This window comes from Anabrus simplex, chromosome 4 (assembly GCF_040414725.1).
Source record: "Anabrus simplex isolate iqAnaSimp1 chromosome 4, ASM4041472v1, whole genome shotgun sequence".
NCBI classification, from domain to species: Eukaryota; Metazoa; Arthropoda; class Insecta; order Orthoptera; family Tettigoniidae; genus Anabrus; species Anabrus simplex.
Window position 1 is genome coordinate 45,938,776 of NC_090268.1, and position 12,116 is coordinate 45,950,891.

Consider the following 12,116-nt stretch of genomic DNA (forward strand, 5'->3'; position numbering starts at 1 on the left):
AACTACCTCACTCCTCATTTCCCTACTACGCCTCTTCAGTGACACCTAGGCCATCTATGACAGCTAACAGTGGACCTGTTGAGGATCCAACCAGCCTTCGGGCTGAATACCAACAAACAAACAAACAAACAAACAAACAAACAAACAAACAAACAAACAAACAAACAAACAAACAAACAAACAAACAAACATACATACATACATACATACATACATACATACATACATACATACATACAACTATTGTTGGGAGATCAGAAGAATGCACATGCCCGGTGAGGTACGGGGCGAAGGGGTTTTCACCAGCAGAGCCAGTGACGCAATGGTTACCATAGCAACTCCGCTACTACCCAGGTGACTTTATTATTATCTCCTACTGGCAGCCCTTCGCTCTTGTCAATTGTAATCCAGCAAACTGCAAAGTGTGAAACAATGTTTTCGTGCAGCAGATAAGAGCAGATAAGAGCCGATCTGTCTGGGCAGAACAGGAAGTTCATGCTTGCAGGCCACATTCCTCATTCTTGCATTCTTCTCATCTCTACACAGTACCACTCATACCCTGCCGGCCAACATTCTGATGGTGAAATTTTTGACCAACGGGACTGGCTACCAGATGGGCTATTGTCGAATAATAATAATAATAATAATAATAATAATAATAATAATAATAATAATAATAATAATAATAATAATAATAATAATAATAATAATTTCTTAATCTGTTTACCCTCCAGAGTTGGTTTTTCCCTCGGATTCAACGAGGGGTCCCACCTCTACCGCCTCTCAAGGGCAGTGTCCTGGAGCGTGAGACTTTGGGTCTGGGGGTACTACTGGAAAGAAGGACCAGTATCGCGCCCAGGTGGTCTCACCTGTTATGCTGAACAGGGTCCTTGAGGGGGATGAGAAGATTGCAAGGGATAGACAAGGAAGAGGGAAGGAAGCGGCCGTGGCCTAAGTTAGGTACCATCCCACCATTTGCCTGGAGAAGTAGGAAACTTCGGAAAACCACTTCGAGGATGGCTGAGGTGGGAATCGAACCCACCTCAACTCAGTTGACCCCCCGAGGCTGAGTGGATCTCGTTCCAGCCCTCATGCCACTTTTCAAATTTCGTGGCATAGTCGGGAATCGGACCGGGCCTCCGGGGTGGCAGCTAATCACGCTAACCACTACACCAGAGAGGCGGACAAGAATAATAATAATAATAATAATAATAATAATAATCAACGTCATCATTATCATTATTTAATGGCCATTCCACTTTAACATGTTTGTTCTTCTGTTTTATTCCAGCATTCCTTAAATGTCAATGGCTGGTGATGGGCTTCAATCCTGTAAGCCGAGCTGAGAAAAAGCTCAAAGGTTAAAGCGCTAATCTTCTGAGCTCAAGTTGCCGGGTTCGATTTCGACTTAGTACGGCGAATTTTGAAGGTGCTCCACTACGATAGCCTCGTGTTAGCAGATTTAATAGCACGTGAAACAACTCTTGTGGGACAAACTGCCGGCAGCTCGGAGACTCCGAAAACTGCAAAAGTAGTTAGTTGAACGTAAATCCAATAGACTACTAAAGAAAACCAAACCAAACCCCATGGCACTACAGCCCTTGGTTTACCAAGCGACCGCTGCTCATCCCGAAGGCCTGCAGATTACGAGGTATCGTATGGTCAGCACGACGAATCCTCTCGGCCGTTATTCTTGGCTTTCTAGACCGGGACCGCTATCTCACCGTCATATAGCTCCTGAATTCTAATCACGTAGCTGAGTGGACCTCGAACCAGCCCTCCTGTTCAGGTAAAAATCCCCGACCTGGCCGGGAATCGAGCCCTGGGCCTCGGGGTAAGAGGCAGGCACGCTACCCCTACACCACGGGGCCGGCCCAATAGACTACTATTATTATAAATTGCAATAACTACGGCACAAGAGACGGAGATTTTTTTTGCTTTACGTCGCACCGACACAGATAGGTATTATGGCGACGATGGGACAGGAAAGGGCTAGGAGTGGGGAGGATGCGGCCGTGGCCTTAATTAAGATACAGCCCCAGCAGTTGCCATTTGAAAATGGAAAACCACGGAAAACCATCTTCAGGGCTGCCTACAGTGGGGTTCGAACCCACTATCTCCCGAATACTGGGTACTAGCCGCACTTAAGCGTCTGCAGCTATCGAGCTCGTTCGGGAAGGAAGCGGCCATGGCCTTAATTATGGTACAACCCCAACATTTGCCTGGTGTGAAAATGGAAACCCACGGAAAACTATCTTCATGGCTGCTGACAGTGGGATTCGAACCCACTATCTCCCGGATGCAATTTCACACACAAGCAGTGTTACCGACCGACAATCATATCATCAGAATGGAAGGAAGAGCCTAAATAAAGAACACAAATCGACCTACTTTCATTGAACTATGCATTAATGATTCACCATAAAATTAGTCGAACTCTTCAAAATGTGCCATTTCAGTCTATTATTCTATTAATTCTGCGACGTTGTACAACATAAAACTTTTCGGGCTCGTCCGGGATTTGAACCCGGGACCTCTCGCACCCAAAGCGAGAATCATACCCCTAGACCAACGAGCCACGCCGGCGGACTTCTTAGCAATCTATCAAGAGGGCACGATTGCCAGGAAGGTGTTTCAATTATTCGCCAGTATAAACTATCAGCTAGAACAGTGTCACCGGTAAGTTTATTATGGACTGGCACTTGTGTCATCACACTCATAGTACCTTCTACAACAGTTGACACGCAGGGGAATACAATGTGGCAGGGAAGTGTAAGAACACTGTTAAAACAACAGTTTATCTGATGATATCTTGTAAGGTCCCGTCTGGGTGGTGTAGTGGTTAGTGTTGATTAGCTGCCACATCCGGATGCCCGGGTTCGATTCCCGGCTCTGCCACGAAATTTGAAAAGTAGTACGAGGGCTGGAACGGGGTCAACTTAGCCACGGGAGGTCAACTGAGTAGAGGGGATCGATTCCCACCTCAGCCATCCTCGAAGTGGTTGTCCGTGGTTTCCCTACTTCTTCTCCAGGCATATGCCGGGATCAATAATTATAAATTTATAGAAGGGCCTACATCCAGCCGCTTTCTTTCACTCACGCGTACACAAATAAAATCTGAGGTAACAGAAGCTCAGTCGGAACTAGTAGAAGCAACTCTGCTAGGGCGTTTTCATTCATGTTCGTGCGAATGAACAACACGCAATGTCAGATAATTCAAAGAATCGTTGAACCATTGACGCACACGCAAAGGAAGGGAGATAAGTTATATAAACAAACATAACAATGTAAATAAATATTGAAAGAGCTGGGTGTGCTAGAGATTAACAGGAAAGAAGTACGTATGGGCTTTCTATTGAGATTTTATTAGAGGACTTCACCTTCATCTCTTATCTGTGGACACTCTCATAGGAACCGAGATTATCTGTTAAAATCTACTAAACCGTTCCATCACAATATATTGTAGTCATATTTAACATGTTAGATTAAATGATGGGCGTCTCCGAAAACCGTGAAAGTATTTAGTGGGACGTGCGACCTGTTAATAATATTCAAGTTAGATAATATGACTATTTGAGCTTGTTGTTCCTTTAACTGTTGATAACCACTATAGGCCCCTATCAGAACTTTTAAAATACTACTACTACTACTACTACTACTACTACTACTACTACTACTACTACTACTACGAGCAGGTGCCCGCGCGGTTTAGATCACATAACTATCAGGTTGCATTCGGAATATCGTGGGTTCGAATCCTACTGTCATCAGTCCTGAATATGATTTTCCGCGGTTTCTCATTTTCAGTTTAGGCATTTAAGGCCACAGTTGCCTCCTTCTCACTCCTAGCCCTTTACTATCCGTAAAGCAAATTGAAAATATAATAATAATAATAATAATAATAATAATAATAATAATAATAATAATAATAATGTCCGCCTCTATGGTGTAGTGGTTAGTGTGATTAGCTGCCACCCCCGGAGGTCCGGGTTCGATTCCCGGCTCTGCCAAGAAATTTTAAAAGTGGTACGAGGGCTGGAACGGAGTCCACTCAGCCTCGGGAGGTCAACTGAGTAGAGGTGGGTTCGATTCCCACCTCAGCCATCCTCGAAGTGGTTTTCCGTGGTTTCCCACTTCTCCTCCAGGCGAATGCCGGGTTGGTACCTAACTTAAGGCCACGGCCGCTTCCTTCCCTCTTCCTTGCCTATCCCTTCCAATCTTCCCATCCCTCCACAAGGCCCCTGTTCAGCATAGCAGGTGAGGCCGCCTGGGCGAGGTACTGGTCATTCTCCCCAGCTGTATCCCCGACCAAGTGTCTGAAGCTCTAGGACACTGCCCTTGAGGCGGTAGAGGTGGGATCCCTCGCTGAGTCCGAGGGAAAAGCCGAACCTAGAGGGGAAACAGATGAATAATAATAATAATAATAATAATAATAATAATAATAATAATAATAATAATAATAATAATAATAATGTCCGCCTCTGTGGTGTAATGGTTAGTGTGATTAGCTGCCACCCCCGGAGGCCCGGGTTCGATTCCCGGCTCTGCCACGAAATTTGAAAAGTGGTACGAGGGCTGGAACGGGGTCCACTCAGCCTCGGGAGGTCAACTGAGTAGATTCCCACTTCAGCCATTCTGGAAGTTGTTTTCCGTGGTTTCCCACTTCTCCTCCAGGCAAATGCCGGGATGGTACCAAACTTAAGGCCACGCCCGCTTCCTTTCCTCTTCCTTCTCTATCCCTTCCAGTTTTCCCGTTCCCCGCAAGGTCCCTGTTCAGCATAGCAGGTGAGGCCGCCTGGGCGACACTGGTCATCCTCCCCAGTTGTGTCCCCCGACCCAGAGTCTGAAGCTCCAGGACACTGCCCTTGAGGCGGTAGAGGTGGGATCCCTCGCTGAGTCCGAGGGAAAAGCCAACCCTAGAGGGTAAACAGATTAAGAAAGAAAGAATAATAATAATAATAATAATAATAATAATAATAATAATAATAAAACAATAATAATAATAATAGATTAGGAAATGACCGAGCGAGTTGCCCGTGCGGTTAGGAGCGCGCAGCTGTGACCTCGCATCCGGGAGATACTGGGTTTGAACCCCACTGTCGGCAGCCCTGAAAATGATTTTCCGTGGTTTCCCATTTTCACACGAGGCTAATGCTAGGACTGTACTTTAATTAAGGCCACGACCGCTTCCTTCCCATTCCTTGGCCTTTCCTGTCCCACCGCCGCCATAAGACCTATCTGGGTCGGTGCGACGTAAAGCAACTAGCACGAAAAAAAAAAAGATTAGGAAATGAAGTCGTAAGGGAAGTAGATGAATATTGTTACTTGGGTAGCAGAATAACTAACCATGTCAGAAGTAAGGAGGACGTAAAATGCAGGAATTGTATTACATGTGTACCGGGCGGTACACCTCCACGCCGCTAATTCAAACCTTGCGCCAGTTGAAAACTCCCCTACTGGAATAAGTCTGAACTTTGTCTTATGTGTTAATTTTCAAGTTGCCCTGAAGATGTCACTACTTGGAAATTTTGAAGTTTCTGAACTGTGTTGTTTTCGATGTATTTTTGTTTTGCTTGTAGTAAGAAGTGTGAACATTCTCTTCTAGAGGACACTACTGAAGAACTACAACGATGCACCCTAGTGCGAAGTGAAAGAACTGTTTTTTTTTTTTTTGAGAAAATTTAATTTCAAAAGTTTGTTCTTTGCTAAATTTCTTTCAGTCATTGTTTAAGTTGGCAATATTAACCCTTTCTTTCCCCTTGTTTTGAATCTAGCCAATCCCGAATTTCTTTAATTAATTTTCCACCAATAATGTGTTTCTTCTTCATATTGTGTAGGGGTTCTCTTTATCCACCAATAAAATGATTGTGGGCGGGTGTTTTCCTTCCTGAAACGCCTCGAACTTTCCGTGAGAGTATATAAACTGCTGATTTTAGGGTCTCTGCGCCACTTCTGTACCATCTTTCAGTGTGTAAAGTACGTAGCAGGGGGCGGGAAGCGCCTCTTTCTTCGGGGAGCAGTTCTACTCCAAGGTAATGGCCTTTTAATAACTTCTTTTCTTGCTAGCTCAGCAGTTTAACTCTCGGGGCGGGTCCGAAGCGTTTCTACCATGTAACCTTTTCCTAAAATGTAACTACTCTTAGCATCTATTATCTTTTAAAGCTACATATTGGGATAGAGAGTGTTTTACCCTCTCGAGCTCCCACTCCTTTTGTTTTGAGGTGAACTTATTTCTCACTACCGATTCTTCCTTAATGTAATGTAAATTGTTCTTTTCTAAAGTCACCTCAGTAGTATGGGATTAGCCCTTGCATTAGTGGCCTAGTGCCAGATTAGGGTTTTAAACTAGTGTATTAGGAGTGCAGATCGCCTCCTCTCAATTGTTATTTTAGAGGTCAAGTAATTAACCTTTTCTCACTTAATAGACCTCAGTAGGTTGGGTATGTTACCCCTGTGTATATGTCCTTAGAGGACAACTTGAAGGTGGAGTTTGGTGTGGCCTTTGATAGGCTTAAAGTTGAGAGCGAGTGGCTCTTTTTCGAAAATTGAGTGTTGTATGCCTCGAGGAGGCTTTACTGTGTAATTTGGAGCAAGTGCTCCTGGGCTTGATTGGGGTCTTCTGCCCCTTTGTTGGATTCTGTATATCGTAAAGTTGGGCTAGTTGCTCAGAATTGTGTGTCTGGCTCTCGGAGCCCAAATACTGTAATTGTACCTTATTGCTTTGCTACTCTGTACCTGCCATTCTTGTTATTTCGTGTTTTTGCAAAGAAAATATAACCTTGTTAAATTTTACATTAACTTTAATTTCGTAGTTTGAGACCCGTTCACGCCCGCACCTTCTTTCACCTCTACCTACCACAAAAATACGGTAACAAGTGGTAGCAGAGCGTGGTTGAATGGGTCTCAATTTAGCCCCTTTTGACGGCTAAACATTGCCTTGATTCGAACTCTAACAATTTTCTCAGTTGCTGGAATTTTTTAAATTTTCCTTTTTCAAAATTGTTCTGTCATCATGCCCGGCCCTCGCGATGTTCTCCATCTTAACTATTTGCGCAAGGAGGAGTTGATCTATGAGTTAACTATCAGAAATGTGCAATCTGGAGGCACGGTTGCAGTAGACACAAACAGGCTTAGAGAGTCCCTTGAGTTGCCCATTTCTATCCCCACTTTGGGAGAGAAAGAAATTGACGACTCTCTTTCCACGATCCTCGAGAATATTACTGGGCTAGCATCTGTAGTTAGTTTTTTTGACGAAAATGATCCTTCTCCTAATCAAATTAAGCGTGTGCAAGCCAGGCTATTTCATTTTTCAAATAGAGTTAACGATCTGTTGTCTCTAAAGTTGAATGACGTTCAGAGGAAGGAAGCTAGTACGGTGCTTGAAAATATTTCTGAATTATCTAGTAAGGTCACTCAATTGTTAACTGGGGAAGTTCCTGCCAAAACTGATCTACCCGCTACGGTGAATGTAGGTAGCGAGGAAGAGCCTCCTAAGGGAGAAGTTAATAGGATAACCGTTGGAGCTCAAACGATCTCTGCCCCATTGGACAACGAGTCCGAACGCCGTACATCGTTGAATAATGTACGTTCTGAATTAACTTCTTTGCCACTGAAACCTTTACCTACTATGTCATCTGGGTTCAGCAGCTTGCCTCATCCATTGGCAATGTTGCTCAGAGGTATCTCGAAGTTTTCGGTTAACACTACCAATGAAGTTATTTCTTTCTTAAGGTTTTTAGTTGAATTTCAGGATCATGCCCTTGTTTTTTCTCTTTCTCCATGTCAGATTTTGCAAATCATCTATCCCTATGCAATAGGTATTCTCTCAGACAAAATAGTAAGAGCCATTGCCGAGCAATCATCTATTGAAGACTTCCACGCCCACTTGTTAGCTAACTTCATCCCGGCTAGGGCAAGGTCCTCCCTTATTCAGAAGTACTATTATCGGGTACAGCGCTTGGATGAAAACTTGGCAGATTTCATCCAAGATATTAAATTCTATACTAGGGTGTTTGCTCTTCACTTCCCTGAGGATCAAATTGTACAAGCTATTGTGGAAGGCATTTCACCATCCTATAGGTCATATTTGTGTTTCGCGGCGTGCCCGCAAACTTTCTCTGAACTTGAAGCATTGGCCGTCTCAGCGGAAGGAGTTAGATACGCCGATTCCTTGCGTGTCGCGAAAGAACCCCCGCCTTCTTTTAGTAATACTCGGCCTCCACCTCGCCGATCAGTCATACCTCGTAAATGTTATGCTTGCGGGTCGCCTGACCACCTTCGCAATAAGTGTCCATCAATCAATTCTAGTGGGACAAGGAATGGAGCTGGTTCATCACAAGGCTGTTTTAAATGTGGGGCTTTCTCACATATCGCCAAGAATTGCCCAAATTCAAATAGCACCCCCTCCTGCTCAACCTCTGGTGCAAATTCCACCAATGCCAATAATAAAAAGTGACTAGTGGCTTCGGCTGAGTCGACTAATCCATCTTTCCGAGGCTCAACCCCTGGTAAACAGATCGAAAATTCAGGGACCGTTCAATCTGCAAATCCGTCTTTTGAATGCCCCAAAGAGTGTCTTAGGATTGCGGCGGATACCCACGCACTGGTCCCTTTTCTCAAAATTGAGTTAAATAATGAGCCTATAACAGCTCTATTAGATTCAGGCAGTGTTTGTTCTATTATTTCGGCTGAATGGTATTCAAAATTGAAATCTGTTTGTAAACTACCTGACTATGGCTCATCTCCTGTTCAATACGTTTCGGCTAATTCATCTCCATTAGAAATTCTCGGTTCTGTAAATGTCAAAATTCGTATTTTTAAATTTACATGGAAAATCAAATTGTTTGTGGCTAAGCACTTGTCTTGCCCCATTATATTGGGAGCTGACTTCATTTCTTACACTGGTCTTGTGCTCGATCTTCAGAGTAGGTCGTGCACTTTCAAATTTGCTTCCAATTGTAAAATCCCCTTGTTAAAATGTAATTCTGCATCATGTTCATCTATTTCGCCTACCCAGGATGAGATGTTGTTAGACCTTAGACATCTACCTGAGGAGCAGGCTGATAGTATTCGTAAGTTGTGTCAGTCGTTTCCAGAGGTGTTCTCTGATACTCTTGGTGTTACTGACCTTATCGAATACAAAATTGAGGTCACGGATTCGATTCCGGTCCGTTTTCCACCTTATAGGCTATCTTCACCTAAAATGAAGGCTCTGAAAGAAATCATCGATCAGATGTTGAAGGATGGTATTATTAGGCCCTCTAAGTCGGCGTAGTCTTCGCCTATTTTTCTAGTCCAGAAACCCCAAGGGGGCTTCAGGCCTGTCATTGATTATAGGGCTCTCAATCGGAAGGTGGTGTTACAATCTGTGCCCCTTCCCGACCTTCATTCCTGTTTTTCATGGTTCCGTAAGGCCAAGTTCTTCACCATCTTGGATTTGAATCAGGCCTACAATCAAATTCCCCTGGCCGAAGAGTCTAAACATCTTACAGCATTTGCCACGGATTGGAATTTGTATGAATACAACCGCGTGCCTTTTGGGCTCCCCACGGGAGCAGCTGTACTCACTAGGCTGCTAGATAGGGTCTTCTCTGACATCAAATTTGAGTACTTGTATCACTACTTGGATGATGTCGTCGTATTTTCGGAGACCTTTGAAGAACATCTAGATCATCTGCGAGATGTTCTCAATCGCCTTCGTAAGGCTGGGTTAACTGTCAAGTTGTCCAAGGTTGCCTTTGCTAAGCCCTCTATGTCATTCCTAGGGCATATTGTGTCACCTGATGGTGTTGCCGTCGATCATTCCAGAACACAGGCCATCCGTGATTTTAAACCTCCCAAGGACGTTAAAGGTATCGCCAGGTTCATTGGTATGGTGAATTTCTTCAGGAAGTTTATTCCTAACTTCGCTAACAGAGCGGCGCCCTTGAACCTTCTTCGTAGGAAAGGCATCAAATTCGGGTGGGAACCTTCTCAACAAGCCGCTTTTGAAGATCTTAAATTAGCTCTCTGTAATGCCCCTGTCCTTGCTATGCCTGATTTCTCAAAGAAATTCATCGTCCAAACTGACGCGTCGTCGTCAGCAGTAGCTGCAGTCCTTCTTCAAGAGACTGAACTAGGGAGGCGACCCATCGCCTATGCATCTAGGACTCTATCGGCTCAAGAAACCAAGTATTCCATCTATGAGCTCGAAGGTTTGGCAGTCTTATTTGCCTTAGAAAAGTTCCGTCTCTATCTGGAACATGTCAAATTCGACCTGGAGACAGATAATCAAGCCTTAAGCTGGGTCTTAGGTAGGCCGCGTCGTACTGGTCGTATAGCCCGTTGGGCCATTCGAATCTCTGCCTTCCAATTCGATGTCAGGCATATCAGAGGTACCGAAAATGTTGTCGCTGATGGACTCAGCCGTATGTTTTCCAACGACGTTGAGAACCATGAACCGGTCGATAGTTCATCTCCTCCCGAGTCCATGCTATCTGATGTTAATGCCATCTTAACAGATGCTCCCATTCTCTTTAGGGATATCGAGAAATACCAACGTGAAGATCCGACGCTGGCTCCGATAATGGAAACCCTTTCTTCTGGGGAACATGTCGTCCCTTATGTTTTGAGGAATGGTGTTTTATGTTGCCCTTCGAGGCATTATGAGATGATGAAGGTTGTCGTTCCAGCTGTTCTTGTACCTATGATCTTCAAGTACTATCATGAGACCCCATTAGCAGGGCATCTAGGCATCTTTAAAACTCGTGAGAAGATTCGTGAAATGTTCATCTGGAAGGGTATGGACGGTGAAATCCGTGAACTAGTAAAGGCTTGTAAATCCTGTTTGCTTAGTAAACCAACCATGTCCACCAAGGTAGGCCTTCTGTCTTCGCATCAAGCGTCGCGCCCCATGGAACGCCTGTATATTGATTATGTAGGACCCTTCCCCCAGTCGAAGGGAAATGCCAACAAGTTCATCTTTGTATGCGTAGATGGTTTTACAAGATTTTCCTGGTTATTTCCGACTAAGCTGGCTACCGCTCAGTCCACCATTACTTGTCTAAATTCTATCTTTGCTTCTTTTGGTCCGTGTCAATATATTGTGTCTGATAATGCTAAGGCGTTTACATCTAATCTATTTCGTAAATTCTGCTTTGACCTGTCCATCTCTCATGTGACTACTTCTGCTTATTACCCTCAACCATCTCTGGCTGAACGGGTTAACCGTAATCTCAGGTCCGCGCTTATTGCCTATCATCATGAAGATCATTCCAGGTGGGACACGTCCCTGCATTGGTTAGCTTTTGCTTTGAATTCGGCGGTCCATGAATCTCATAAATTTACTCCAGCGTCTTTGATGTTCAAGTTTGTTCCCAACACGCCGCTCTCTAACCTCTGGTCTCTGAGTGACATTCTACCCGAGACAATAGACCCGGACAATATTAAAGATCTTTGGAAGAAGGCTAAAGCCAATCTTAAAGTGTCTCATGAAAAGGTTAGGGAAAGATATGATCGTGGACGGAGACCCACCAATTTGAAGGTAGGTGACCAGGTGATGGTCAAGAACTTTGTTCCCGCGGGCAAGCTTGCCCCCAGATTTCATGGGCCGTGTATCATTCTCGATTTCCTTACGCCGGTTACGTTGTTATTAAGTAATCCAGCCACCGAGAGGATATTTAGGGTTCACCTGTCACAGGTGAAACCGGTGTAATTTCTGTGTTAACTTGCTTCATATTATATTGAAAGGAATATGAAGGTTATATTTTTTTGAGTTTTCACTTTTAAGGCATTCTGCCCCTTCTATAATATTTTGTTTTATATGTAAGCATTTTGTAAAACCTTCCCCGAACCGTTAAACTGCCATTCTGTCCTTGCCACGGCCATTACCACGCTCCCGTCTCCTGCTCCCCACACACTGTGGCTTGCTTATATAAAATGCCATGGATATCTGCACGCCGCTGGCCCCTCAACCTCTCCACAAAGCCTGTGCCCTCAAAAAAAGATGATGGTCCAACAAAATTCTGCCGCCTAGCTTTAATGTTTCAGTGCCCCCGCAGCCGCGCGGCGCCGTGCTGCGACTGGGATAGAGGAAGGGCCCCCTCTAATCCAGCGAGGACGACAGGTGTACGGCGAGC

At 44.5% G+C, this 12,116-nt stretch overlaps 1 non-coding gene across 1 annotated transcript; it reads right to left on the reverse strand.

Annotated features, from left to right (window-relative positions):
* Positions 1-2,506: 2,506 nt before the first annotated feature.
* Positions 2,507-2,578, reverse strand: TRNAP-UGG (transfer RNA proline (anticodon UGG)). Its single transcript has one exon. It is a non-coding gene; the product is annotated as a tRNA-Pro (tRNA).
* Positions 2,579-12,116: the final 9,538 nt, after the last annotated feature.